The sequence below is a fragment of the Podarcis muralis genome, chromosome 14 (assembly GCF_964188315.1).
Source record: "Podarcis muralis chromosome 14, rPodMur119.hap1.1, whole genome shotgun sequence".
In the NCBI taxonomy this organism is placed as follows: domain Eukaryota; kingdom Metazoa; phylum Chordata; class Lepidosauria; order Squamata; family Lacertidae; genus Podarcis; species Podarcis muralis.
In genome coordinates, this window is record NC_135668.1 from 38410759 (window position 1) to 38423604 (window position 12846).

Consider the following 12846-nt stretch of genomic DNA (forward strand, 5'->3'; position numbering starts at 1 on the left):
GCGGTACCTATTTATCTACTTGCACTTTGACGTGCTCTCAAACTGCTAGGTTGGCAGGAGGTTTGATGTTTTACTGTGGCTTTATAATATGTTGGAAGCCTCCTGCGCAGACATGAACAATCAACCACCCACTTTAAACAATTTTCCTCAAAAAGATTTCTGTTGGTGGGTCTATTGCAGCATAACAATGCCCAGCCTTTGACTCTGCCCTTGCCCTCTTTACCACAGTTCCTAGATCTTTTACAGCAAGAGATGCTAGTCTCAGCAGTTGGGAATTATTTGTGAAAGTGGAGCCACCTGAGGATAAAGACTGGACGTTGTCAGGTCCAGTAATTGCAGACATAAACAAATTAGTAACTGTTGTACTCCTAACAGTTATGATAAACAAAGACATTTAACTCCCCTTTTGGGAATACCTCCACTGGGTGGTGTGAACTGCACCCAGCCACATAGAAACTTGGAGGTTGGTAGGAATCAAGACTCCATTACTGGATTCACTTCCCACACAGAACTTAACAACATAGCATAAAGTCTTTTTTTTAATGTATCACTAGCAGAACTTGTTGATAAAGTGTGATGATGAACATTAAAGTCTTAAGCATACCCTGAATATTCAGGCACTTCTGCCCTCAGGAGCAGTACATTTATTTATCTGTTCCCATTGCTGCTTTGTGGCTTTCTGCAACTTGCTAGTTTCTGGTGCTTCAACCCGTACATCTTTAGGGATGTTTAGCATTTGGGTTTCATCAGATGCTGAAAGAGTTTCCGCTCTGTAATGTACCAGGAGCTTGAATGGATATCCCCATTTATACTGGTGGCCAGCTTCTCTGAGTGCTGATGTAGAAAGAAGGCTTAAACACCCTTCTGTGGGCTAGCGTATTTGGATAGATGTCCTAAAAAAGTTCCACTTGTGCCTCACCATAGTGAATCTCAGATTACAAAGCTCTTTATAAACTTTCTCCTTAACTCTGTATCTTTCAAAGTGTGGTATAATGTCTCTTGGAATATCATCATCATCATCATCATCATCATCATCATCATCATCATCATAATTTATTATTTATACCCCGCCCATCTGGCTGGGTTTCCCCAGCCACTCTGGGCGGCTTCCAACTGAATATTAAAAACAGTACAGCATCAAACATTAAAAACTTCCCTAAAGAGGGCTGCCTTCAGATGACTTTTAAAAGTAAAATAGTTGTTTATTGCTTTGACATCTGCTGGGAGGGCGTTCCACAGGGCAGGAGCCACTACCGAGAAGGCCCTCTGCCTGGTTCCCTGTAACCTTACTTCTCGCAATGAGGGAACCGCCAGAAGGCCCTCGGCGCTGGATCTCAGTGTCCGGGCTGAACGATGGGGGTGGAGACGCTCCTTCAGATATACTGGACCGAGGCCGTTTAGGGCTTTAAAGGTCAGCACCAACACTTTGAATTGTGCTCGGAAACGTACTGGGAGCCAATGCAGATCTCTCAGAACTGGTGTTATGTGGTCCCGGCGGCCACTCCCAGTCACCAGTCTAGCGGCCGCATTCTGGATTAATTGCAGTTTCCGGGTCACCTTCAAAGGTAGCCCCACGTAGAGCGCGTTGCAGTAGTCCAAGCGGGAGATAACTAGAGCATGCACCACTCTGGCAAGACAGTCTGCGGGCAGGTAGGGTCTTAGCCTGCGTACCAGGTGGAGCTGGTAGACAGCTGCCCTGGACACAGAATTAACCTGTGCCTCCATGGACAGCTGTGAGTCCAAAATGACTCCCAGGCTGCGCACCTGCTCCTTCAGGGGCACAGTTACCCCATTCAGGACCAGGGAATCCCCCACACCTGCCTGCCCCCTGTCCCCCAAAAACAGTACTTCTGTCTTGTCAGGATTCAGCCTCAATCTGTTAGCCGCCATCCATCCTCCAACAGCCTCCAGGCACTCACACAGGACCTTCACCGCCTTCACTGGTTCTGATTTAAAGGAGAGGTAGAGCTGGGTGTCATCTGCATACTGATGAACACCCAGCCCAAACCCCCTGATGATCTCTCCCAGCGGCTTCATATAGATATTAAAAAGCATGGGGGAGAGGACGGAACCCTGAGGCACCCCACAAGTGAGAGCCCAGGGGTCTGAACACTCATCCCCCACCACCACTTTCTGGACACGGCCCAGGAAAAAGGAGCGGAACCACCGTATAACAGTGCCCCCAGCTCCCAGCCCCTCTAGACGGTCCAGAAGGATGTTATGGTCGATGGTGTCAAAGGCCGCTGAGAGATCCAGCAGAACTAGGAAACAGCTCTCACCTTTGTCCCTAGCCCGCCGGAGATCATCAACCAGCGCGACCAAGGCAGTTTCAGTCCCATGGTGAGGCCTGAATCCCGATTGGAAGGGATCCAAATGGTCCGCATCCTCCAGGTGTGCTTGGAGTTGTCTGGCAACCACCCGCTCAATCACCTTGCCCAAGAATGGTAAATTTGAGACTGGGCGATAGTTGGCCAAATTGGCTGGGTCTAAAGATGTTTTTTAAAGAAGCGGTTTAATGACCGCCTCTTTCAGCGGGTCTGGGAAGGCTCCCTCATAGAGGGAAGCATTCACCACCCCGCAGAGCCCATCGCCCAGCCCTTCCCGGCTCGCTTTTATCAGCCAGGATGGGCAAGGATCCAGGAGACAGGTGGTCGGTTTCACTTGTCCAAGCAGCCTGTCCACATCCTCGGAGGTAACAGATTGGAATTGATCCCATGTAACAGGACCAGACAGAACTCTAGCACTCTCCCACCCTGGCCCTGCTCCCACGGTGGAGTCTACCTCCTTCTGAATCTGAGCGACTTTATCTGCAAAAAACTTTGCAAAAGCATTGCAGGAGATCTTGGGGTCCCTACCAGGCCCCGGTGGTGCAGGTGGTTCCGATAGATTGCGAACTACCTGAAAAAGTCTCCTGCTGCTGTTTTCTGCAGATGCAATGGAGGCGGTGAAGAAGGCCCTCTTCGCCGTCGCCATTGCCACTTGGTAGGCTCGACGTTGAGCTCTAGCCCGTGTCCGGTCTGATTCAGAATGAGTTTTCCGCCACCGGCGCTCTAGCCGTCTCAACGATTGTTTCATCACCCTCAGCTCCGGGGAAAACCACGGGGCTGTCCGGGCTCCATGCAATCGGAGAGGGCGCTTCAGAGCCAGACAGTCAATAGCCCTGGTTAACTCCGCATTCCAGCGGGCCACCAGGGAATCAGCTGAAAGGCCATCAACTTGGGATAAAACATCCCCTACCACTCTCTGGAAGCCAATTGGATCCATTAAGTGGCGGGGGCGGACCATCCGAATCGGTCCCACCTCCCTGCAGAGGGGAAGGGTCGCGGAGAAGTCCAGTTGCACCAGGAAGTGATCTGACCATGGCACTTCTTTTGTTTCGCTTTTAGATAATGTCAGATCACCAACATCTGTAGAGGTAAACACCAAGTCTAAGGCATGTCCGCGGCTATGAGTTGGGCCAAACTTATTCAGGGACAGCCCCATGGAGGCCATGCTTTCCACGAAGTCCCGAGCGGCCCCTTGTAAGGTCGTGTCGGCATGGATGTTAAAATCCCCCAGGACAACCAAGCTAGGTGTCTCCAGGAGCATATCCGCCACGACCTGAAGCAGCTCGGGCAGGGAATCCTTGGTGCAGCGGGGAGGTCGGTACACCAATAGGAATCCTGTACTGCCCCTATTGCCCAACTTCCAGAACATGCACTCAGAAAATTGGGTCTTCCCAATAGGACGCCTGGTGCAGACTAATGACTTCCTAAAAATCACTGCAACCCCCCCTCCCCGCCCACATGACCTGGGTTGCTGTGCGTAAGAGAAACCTGGTGGGCAAGCAGCGGCAAGGGCAGGCCCATCTGCCTCATCCAACCAGGTCTCTGTCACACATGCCAGGTCAAATCCTCCATCCACAATCAGGTCGTGGATGGCAGTGGTTTTATTCATCATTGACCTGGCATTGCACAGCAACACTTTCAGGTCATGTGGGTTTCCCTTGCTGATTCCAGTATCCTTCCGGTCAGGACCAGACCTGGAGGCAGGGATAGTCCTCAACCAACGACTAAACCTGCCTCCTCGGTAATGACATGGTCTGGTCTTAGCGTAACTCCTCCGGCCCGTGTCTGGGTCCTGAGACCCTAAGGTCAAATACAAAATCTTCTGCAGACAGGGTAAGCTCAATATTTAAGCTATTCTCCCAGTTTTCAAGGAAGGCAGCCTGTCTGCTCCCTCCCCTTTCTCCAGGACCCACTCCATCTCAGATTCTGTCTCTGATCCTGATGTGAATAAATCTAAGTCTGAGACAGTGGGTCATAGCCAATGTTAGTCATATTCAAAGTACATACGGTACATTGAAGTTAATGGACACAACTAAGTTAGGTTGATTAATTTCAGTGGGTTTACTCTAAGTAAAATTTAGTTAGATAGAGCAGCATTGCATGGTTTGCAGGCACCTGGGGTGTGCATGCGGAACCCGCCCCACCAGCCCAGCCCTTGCTGCCGATGCTGCTGGAGCAACTCCCCCCAATGGAGCCAAGTGGGGCTACGCTGTGCCACCTGCCAGCCAGCTGATGCAGCCTTTGGTGGGTGAACCCCCCCCCCCCGGATGCCCATGGGGGGCTATGAGAATGCAACAGCCATGTGCCCTTCAATTCCAGCCTCGCAAAAGGAGGATGAGGCTGGGATTGAAGGGCACATGGCTGTTGTGTCCTTCTCATGCCACTCTTCCAGCCCTGAGCTGAATGATTTACCCATCTGAATGATTTTTAGGTTTTCTTTCAAATTTTGGAAAAGACTGAACAAGTGCCTTTGGTGTTAATGTTTGTTGAAACAATTGCCCAGTACAAAGTTTTTATACACATTCTCCTTTACATTAAAAAACAAAAAATGATTATTTTTTTACTTTTTGAAAATAAGTTTCAAATAGAACTAAAAAATAAATATTACTGTGTACCAAACATTTGTAGCATTCCAAGCATATTAAGAAGGCAAGGACTAGAGACTTTCCAGCTTTGGTAGGATAGATCCTTCCATGTTTCATCGTACTTTACAATTAATGTGTGCAAGAGACTCTAGGAGTGTTCCTTGGAAGGAAGCTGCCTAATGTATCACTTTATCCCATTTATGCCCACTTGAAACTTTAGTCTGTAGAACTTGCAGTTATAGGTGCCATATAATAGCTCTTTCAACATTTTAATTAATTATTTAATCAATCAATCAATTAATTTTTATACCAACTTTCATCTGAAGACCACAGGGCAGTTTACAATATAAAAACACAAAAATATGTACCGTAATAACAAAAACAATACACCCACCCACCCCAGTTTAAAGAGCCATAGATTGTTTAATTAATCAGAAACCTGGGAGAAGAGGAATGTTTTTGTCCAGAGCTTGAAGATAGGGAAAGAGCCAGGTGAGCCTCCCAGGGGAGAGCATTCTGCAAGTGGGGAGCCAGTGCAGAAAAGATCCATGCTTGTGTTGCCACCCTCCGGACCTCTTGGAGGTACATGAAGAAGGGCATCAGATGATGATTGCATGATCTGGGGTCAATTCATATGGGGAGAGAAATGTTTCTGTTAGTGTGGCAGCACCCACACTTTGGAATTCCCTGTCTATTGACATCATGCAGGTGCCTTCACAGTACTCTTTTCAGTGCCTGCTGAAGACCTTTTTGTTCAGGCAAGCCTATCCAGACATGTTGAATATTGAAATATGTAAGCTTACCTTTGATTTTCATTTTTTTATTGTTTTATTTTTGGGGTAAACCACCTGCTATTTTTAACTGGAGATGCCAACTCCAGGGCCTTCAGCATATGAAGCATATGCTCTCTCACCAAGCTATGATTTCTTCTCCCGTTGATGGTTGCATGATTATGAGTGAAAAGTGATAAAAGCAGAGTTTCAGGATTTAAACATCCATTGTGGTTATTCACATGTCTGTCTAGAAACAAATTACTCTAAGACATGGTCATGAAAAACTTCTTAAAATGTGCACAAAATGAAACCAATTTGAAAAATATATAAATAGTCCTTAATGTGTAAAGACCAAGCTTCATTAGCATTTGTGGATTCTCTGCAAAGAAGTAAAATGCTTCAATACACTTACTTGGATGGCAGCAGGAGGAATTTTTGGTGCTTTGCCTCATATTGTGTATCTGAGATGTACTTTGGAAGGGCAATCTTGCTGTACTTTTTGAAAGGCAAAGGAGCTTCATTTTTTGCTGTTTTTAGCATTAAGCATCTTCTCCTGTAACTGCCGCTTCAGCTACTCAGACTGTCAAAAAGCATTTGTCAGAAGCTGACGGTACACAGCATAGATCACCAGGGTTTGGAATGCCACGTGCTATGCCTGCGGTGCACCTATTTCTGTTGAGGATGGAAAGAAGGGCTTGAATCACAACATATTGTTAGACTTCCAAAAACCTGGTGGGGAAAATAACTTACTTATGAAATCAGCTAGTGGACTGATTATGTTTCAATTTTTTGTCAACCTTCTTGGGCATCAAGGCCAACTTAGTGATGGCTGCCTAGTTGGAGGAGAATACAGCAGCAAACTAGGAGCACCTTCTAGTATCAGTACTGCTATTAGGTATTTGCTTCAGAGCCAGCCATGGTTGCTTGCCTTGTCATCTGAAGGGGTAGAAGTGCTGAAGTGTGCTGTAGTTGTTGGCTGGATGAAATTCTGTTGCAGGTACGATCTGGCCTGTCAGTTAGGAGTTCCAGTAAATGGAAGTACAGTGCTTACGTTCTTAATTCGTTTCAGAGGTCCGTTCTTAACCTGAAACTGTTCTTAACTTGAAGCACCACTTTAGCTAATGGGGCCTCCCGCTGCCGCTGCGTGATTTCTGTTCTCATCCTGATGCAAAGTTCTTAACCTGAGGTACTATTTCTGGGTTAGTGGAGTCTGCAACCTGAAGTGTCAGTAACCTGAAGTGTCTGTAACCCTAGGTACCACTGTAAATGTTACTCTGGCTAATTACAAGTAGCACAAAAGAGTGGGGTCATGATTTTTACAAGCAGACTGTCTTCTGCTTTGAAGGTTGCTTAATAAATGCTGGAGATTTCAAGCAAGTAGGTTATGCGTTTGATGGCTATGTGAAGAACATACTGTGAAGTGCTCTTTGGAGCCTAATGTAAATACTAAGCTTGGATGCATGTAATAGGAGACTTTCTGTGTAAATAGAAATCTGAAGGGAAGTGTTGACACACTCTCTCGTGTGTGTGTGTGTGTGTGTGTGTGTGTGTGTGTTAGTGGTACAGGCACATTGATTGCATGTTCAAATTGAAATGGATGTTAATTTGAGAGCCAGTATGGTCTAGTGTGATTAGTGTGTTGGACTAGGACCTGGGACACAAGGGTTCAAATCTGCACTCATCCGTGAAGCTCCCTGGGTGACATTTGGGCCAATAACACTCTTTCAGCTTAACTTATCTCACTGAATGAATGGTTGTGGGAATTAAATGGAGAGAGGAAGCAATGTATGCTACCTTGAGCTTCTTGGAGAAAATTGTGGGCTGAAAGTGCAATAAATAAATGAATAGATGCTGAAGGGGAAAAAGGGGTTGAGGTGATATAACTATTTTATAGTCTTGAGCTCTGTACCTGGCAAGTGGAAGTGTGATAGGTCAATGAATGATTGGTGGCAACACTGTTGCTGACTTCATACCAGCCTTCCAGTACAGGCATCCCCATACATATGTGTGATTGACATGCACGCAACCACGTACAGTATATGTGTGGCACCAGGAAATTAAATAAATAATTCTGATCTGAAATGACAGGAGAGAGGTGGAAAGTCCTCGAGGCATTTGAGGAGACCCTCACAGAGCCCGGAGAGGACGTCAATGAGCCAAATGTCCAGAAAAAAGACTCCAAGTTCTCCAAAATGGTGTGCAGGAACTCTCTCTGTTACCCTGCTACCCCGTTCAACAGGTGTTGGGCGGAAAGGTGTATGTAATGTATTTCAAATCAGAGTGACTATTGAGTTAGAGGTTTTAGGGATTTAAGAGTCATGAAGACTGAGGTCTGAATTCAATGCAAAGTTATCAAAGAGACTTGATCATTGCAGATCTCACCCTTTTGAGTGATTTGCAGAAAAGAAACATTGTGATTTTCCTGTGGGACTGCAGTTTGCCTTGGAAGAGAGGAAAATCCCACTTTGGGAAACATTGTTCTAAATAAAATCAGTACTCAAAGCATGGCCTCACCTGATAATTTTGGCACACAGGAAGAGGCTGTGTGGAAGGAAACATTCCATGAGATACAGCAGGTGGCATTCGACTAGGTTTTACTCAAAGAAGATCAATTAAAATCAATGGACACAACTTTGTCATGTTTATTAATGTCAGTGGATCTACCCTGAGTAAAACTTAGTTGAATTCCACGCAATGAGCCCAAACTATTTAGTGGTTTAAGGCTGCAGTCATAGGTATACTTTTCCTGGGAATAAACTGAACATAGTAGGGTCTACTTCTCAATAAACAGGCATAGATTTGTCCAAACCAGCCCCTTAAATTGTGCCTGGAAGCTGATTAGCATCCACTACACTAGTTCTTTAAAGACCCAGGTGTAACATTTTTTCCTGCTTCTTTATTTATTTTAAAGCATTCTTATCTTGCTCTTCAACCAAGAAGGTTCCTAGAGCCACTTACAAATGTCATTGATAAGACAGCTTCTGTCCTCAGGTTAATGATCTAAAAGACAGGACACAAAAAGAAGAGGGATTTGTGAAGTAGGAGGAGAAAAGCAAACTCTGGCACTATTTCTTAGCTGGAGAGGAAGCAGCCAAACACTGGTTTTTAAGTAGAGTGGATGGAGAGGCTCTGCAGTCCTGTCTCTGCCATTCCCTCTCCTGAGTCAGATGGAATCAGTTTAATTCAGTTAACAAGCAGGCTGCCACATTATATTCCAGCTTTAGGTTACGAACAGTCTTTTCAAGCAGCCCTATGTAGAGCACATTACAACTGACTTGTAAAGTTGTTTATAATAGTGGCCAGGCCATCCTTCTCTTATAGTGCAGTCCTAACAGTGCAGGTCTAACCACATTTACTCAAAAGTAAGCCATATGGAATTCAGTGGGGCTTCCTCCCAGATAGGGTTAGGGGATTGCAACACTAATCCCCAGACTAACCATTTAGCCCATCAAAAGTAGCTGAGCTTTGTACCTCAGTGACATTGCTTGAAACTTTTTTCAGGCTCTTTACAGTATATCAAAACTTAATCTCACTTTTATAGATGAGACTTTCCTTTCTACCATAGTGTGCCACGACCTATTAAAGTACTTAGAAAAATAGGCAAGTGCAGTCAAACAGTGTCTTGCAGATAAATTCACTTTTGTATGTGTTCCAGAATAGGGATTGATGAGTCAGTCTGTTTCCAGCCAGTGTCGATCATTTGCTCACTTATAAGTCTGATCCCATCCCATTTCCTCATTAATTTACCATTTTTTTTAAAAAAGCCTAGGGCTTGCTGATCAGAAGGTCAGCGGTTCAAATCCCCGTGACAGGGTGAGCTCTCGTTGCTCGGTCCCTGCTCCTGCCAACCTAGCAGTTTGAAAGCACATCAAAGTGCAAGTAGATAAATAGGTACCACTCCGGCGGGAAGGTAAACAGCGTTTCCGTGAGCTGCTCTGGTTCACCAGAAGCGGCTCATTCATGCTGGCCACATGACCCGAAAGTTGTCTGTGGACAAATGCCAGCTCCTCGGCCAGTAAAGCGAGATGAGCGCCGCAACCCCAGAGTCGTCCGCGACTGGACTTAATGGTCCGGGGTCCCTTTACCTTTACATATTTTAAAGTTATGTGTGTTGTAATTTTTTAAGCAAATAACTTAATTTGGGACATTTGGCAAGTGTGAAAGGTGATGAATTCCTAAGCTCGTGGATGAGGCCAGTTTGCTCTAGAATTTCAAAATATGAAATTCTTCAAGCATCTCTATTCAATAACAGACTTTTGGGTGTGATTTATTACATATTCTTTTCCCTTCCTTGCTGTTGCCTCTTCTGTGTTTTTCTAATATACATATGTTTGGACCTCTGACCCCAACCCTGAACTTGGTTTTATAAAGAACTCTTGGAGAATGGGTTATTACCAATTTGAATGGTTAATCCCCCATATAGAGGGTAATATTTTGTCTATTGTAAACATATTTTATCTTATAGAAATGCTGACCTTTTATATGTATATTTTTCACTTCTGTACATTTTGATGCTTGTATCATATAAATTGAAACATTAAAATCACGAGAGAAAAGTGGAATTTTATGCTACTGGATATTGCTTGGAATTGAGATAACTGGTGGCCATTTTAACACATGAGTGGTGAGGTGCTAGTATTTGATCACAAACACACTTCTACTCATGTAGAAAGAGATGTTTTCATATGCCTATCATAGTGCTGCAGAATATATTACAGCTCCTCACCTGTAAGTCCCAATTGTAGTTCACTCAAGTCGATAGGAAAGTGCAGCCAAGCAAACCCTGAGAAGCTTTTGCTTTACTCTTTCTTATCTCTTGTTACATGGAATAGTTAGAGGCGATATGTTGCTTCTCCCCCTTTCTTCAGACCTCTCCCTCTTGCCTTGCAAGTCTGTGGTATGTTAACTCCTCTTTCTCCCTTGTGTTGCTTAGTAGCCAACAATTTCTTCTGCGTCAGGTAATAATTATTATAGCCCTCCCAAGGTGTCTGTGATTCCTAAAAATGCTGTCTGCATCTCAAAGAGCTTCATTATAGGGTTTGGATGCTTAATGCTGATAAAGTGTGTGTGTGTGTTTGTTCCCTTTCTCACTGTGTCCTTTGCCCACCCTATAAACTGCTGCTCCTCTTCTCCCCCCACCCCAGCCTTGGTGCCTGATTCCATTCTGTTGTTCCTGACCTCATTTGGAATATTGCATATCTCTGGATGGCAATCCTGTGCCTGATAAGAGATGAGGGATGGAGTGTGAGACTGAATGTACATGTGAGAAGACCGAGAGCAGGAGTGAATGCTGTTTTGATCCATCTCTCTGCAAGTGAATTGATTGCAAAAAGAAAAGAAGAAAATTTAATGCACCATCAAGGCAGACGTGGAGTTATTTGAATTTGGGGAGGGGGATGGAGGAGAGATTGCCCGGACTTAATCCAAAGGTGAATGGGGTCTCAGGGCTGCACTCTCTTCTCATAAAATATTAATGGAAACAAGAAGGTGTTGTGAGAGGTTTTCTACCTGCTGCCGAGCAGCTGAAGGGGAAAAAGAAAGAGATTCATTCAAAGACTGCAGGGAGCTGCTGCTGCTACCGCCGCTGCAACAGAACCTCCTAAAGCCGTTCAGCTGAAAAAAGCCAGCAGGTGTCTTATGCACATAAATTGGTCTAATTTGGGTTTGTTTTTCTTGTCCTCTTGTCATCCTTCACCTCCTTGCACCCCCTTGTCTTCTGCCCTCTTTGCCTCTCCTGTGTTTTTGTGTTCTGCTATACTTGATGTTTAGGCATCTGCACCACTTTTGCTTGTGCTGGAGCATGAGAAGAGAAATTGTGTGCTAGTGGTTACTGCTTTGTACAAATTTGACTGAATGCAGGTTTTGCAGTTAATGATATCTTGGAATAATCCTGTTTGCAGAGATGAGGATGCAGGAAACAGAAATAGTGATAGTTGCCTCTAAAAATTTATGATATACCAGTGAAAGCACAGCATAGAATAGTACAGCACTGAAATTTTCAAACATATCATAGGCTTTCACCCCCTTTCTCTTTTCATTCCTCCTTTGGAAGCAGCTGGCAAAAAAAATACTGTTGATACTGAATGCTGTGTTTGAAACATGGAAATCCAACTAATGGAATTAATAAAACAGAATAAAAACAGATGCAGAAAAAGAATTTGTTTGCAGGGAAATTATGTGACAGGCTTGCAGTATTGACTGATCCTTTATTGTGTGTGGTTGCTTTCGGCAGAAAAATAGCAGTTAACATTTAATTTTTAATATGGCACCCACAGCAGAAGGTTGGAAAAGAATACAAAACAGTTTGTTAATTTGATGTTCCTGTTCATTTACTCTTGTCCTTTTTGTCTAAAAGGTAATTAAATGTGTTGCTATCATGTATTTTCTTGCTTCTTGTATCCAGCTGTGCTGCTTCTCAGCTGAACTTTAATACCTACATGCTCATTAGGGTTCAAATGAGTTTATGAAGACACATCAACCTCCCATCAATGCCTCTTTCTGCTATCCCCTCTATGGTAGCAGTTTGATCAAGGGAGTTAGAGATCTGATAAGCATGAGTGTAGCTGACTAGCTGAGGATTTTAAGAGGGACAATTGCATTCTGCTATGCAGAATTGCTCATTGGTGGATGCTGGTTGTATTTTCTAGTGCTGAAACAGAGTGCTGGGGTGCAGATAACTGTAAATAATTTCTAAATTAATTGAGACCTAATTAATAATAAAGATTTATCATGATAGAGTAGGAAAGAGGCTGCTATGTGAGAGGGATATTGGTGCTGCTGGCTCTAAAGCACAACAGTGTACAGGAGGAGTCCAAAGATCTTGTTATTAGTACAGTATATGTGTAGTACTTGGGTCACTAGGGTTAGAAGTATTTGACTACACACAGACCAGTTGTTCAGGACATGTAATGATTTTTTAGCTTTCTAATATTAAAGGTTTCTTTCTCTGTACCATGATGAAAAGTGATTGAGACTTAATATACCTCCCCCTTAATTAAATGCGTCTTTAAAGGCCAAATGCTCTCCATTTCTGATGTAGAGGCATGTCTTTTTGAAAACCTTACACAGTAGGAACTGTGAAATATAACCACTCCGTACTAAAGGATTCCCCTTTCCCCAGATGGGATTATTTTTCTTCTTAATTCAGTTCTGCAGTAAATG

At 44.3% G+C, this 12846-nt stretch overlaps 1 protein-coding gene across 8 annotated transcripts in view; it reads left to right on the top strand.

Moving 5' to 3' along the window:
• The window catches only part of LOC114584278 (ankyrin repeat and fibronectin type-III domain-containing protein 1-like), a 348268-nt gene that overhangs the window by 45644 nt on the left and 289778 nt on the right, over positions 1-12846 (top strand). Inside the window, exon 1 of one of the 8 annotated variants that reach the window (XM_028705990.2) lies at positions 11296-11315. The exons of the other annotated variants lie outside the window; for them this stretch is intronic. The gene's annotated coding sequence lies outside the window, so the exon portion shown is untranslated. Of the gene's footprint in view, positions 1-11295; positions 11316-12846 lie in introns of those variants that run through there. 8 annotated transcript variants of the gene reach the window in all.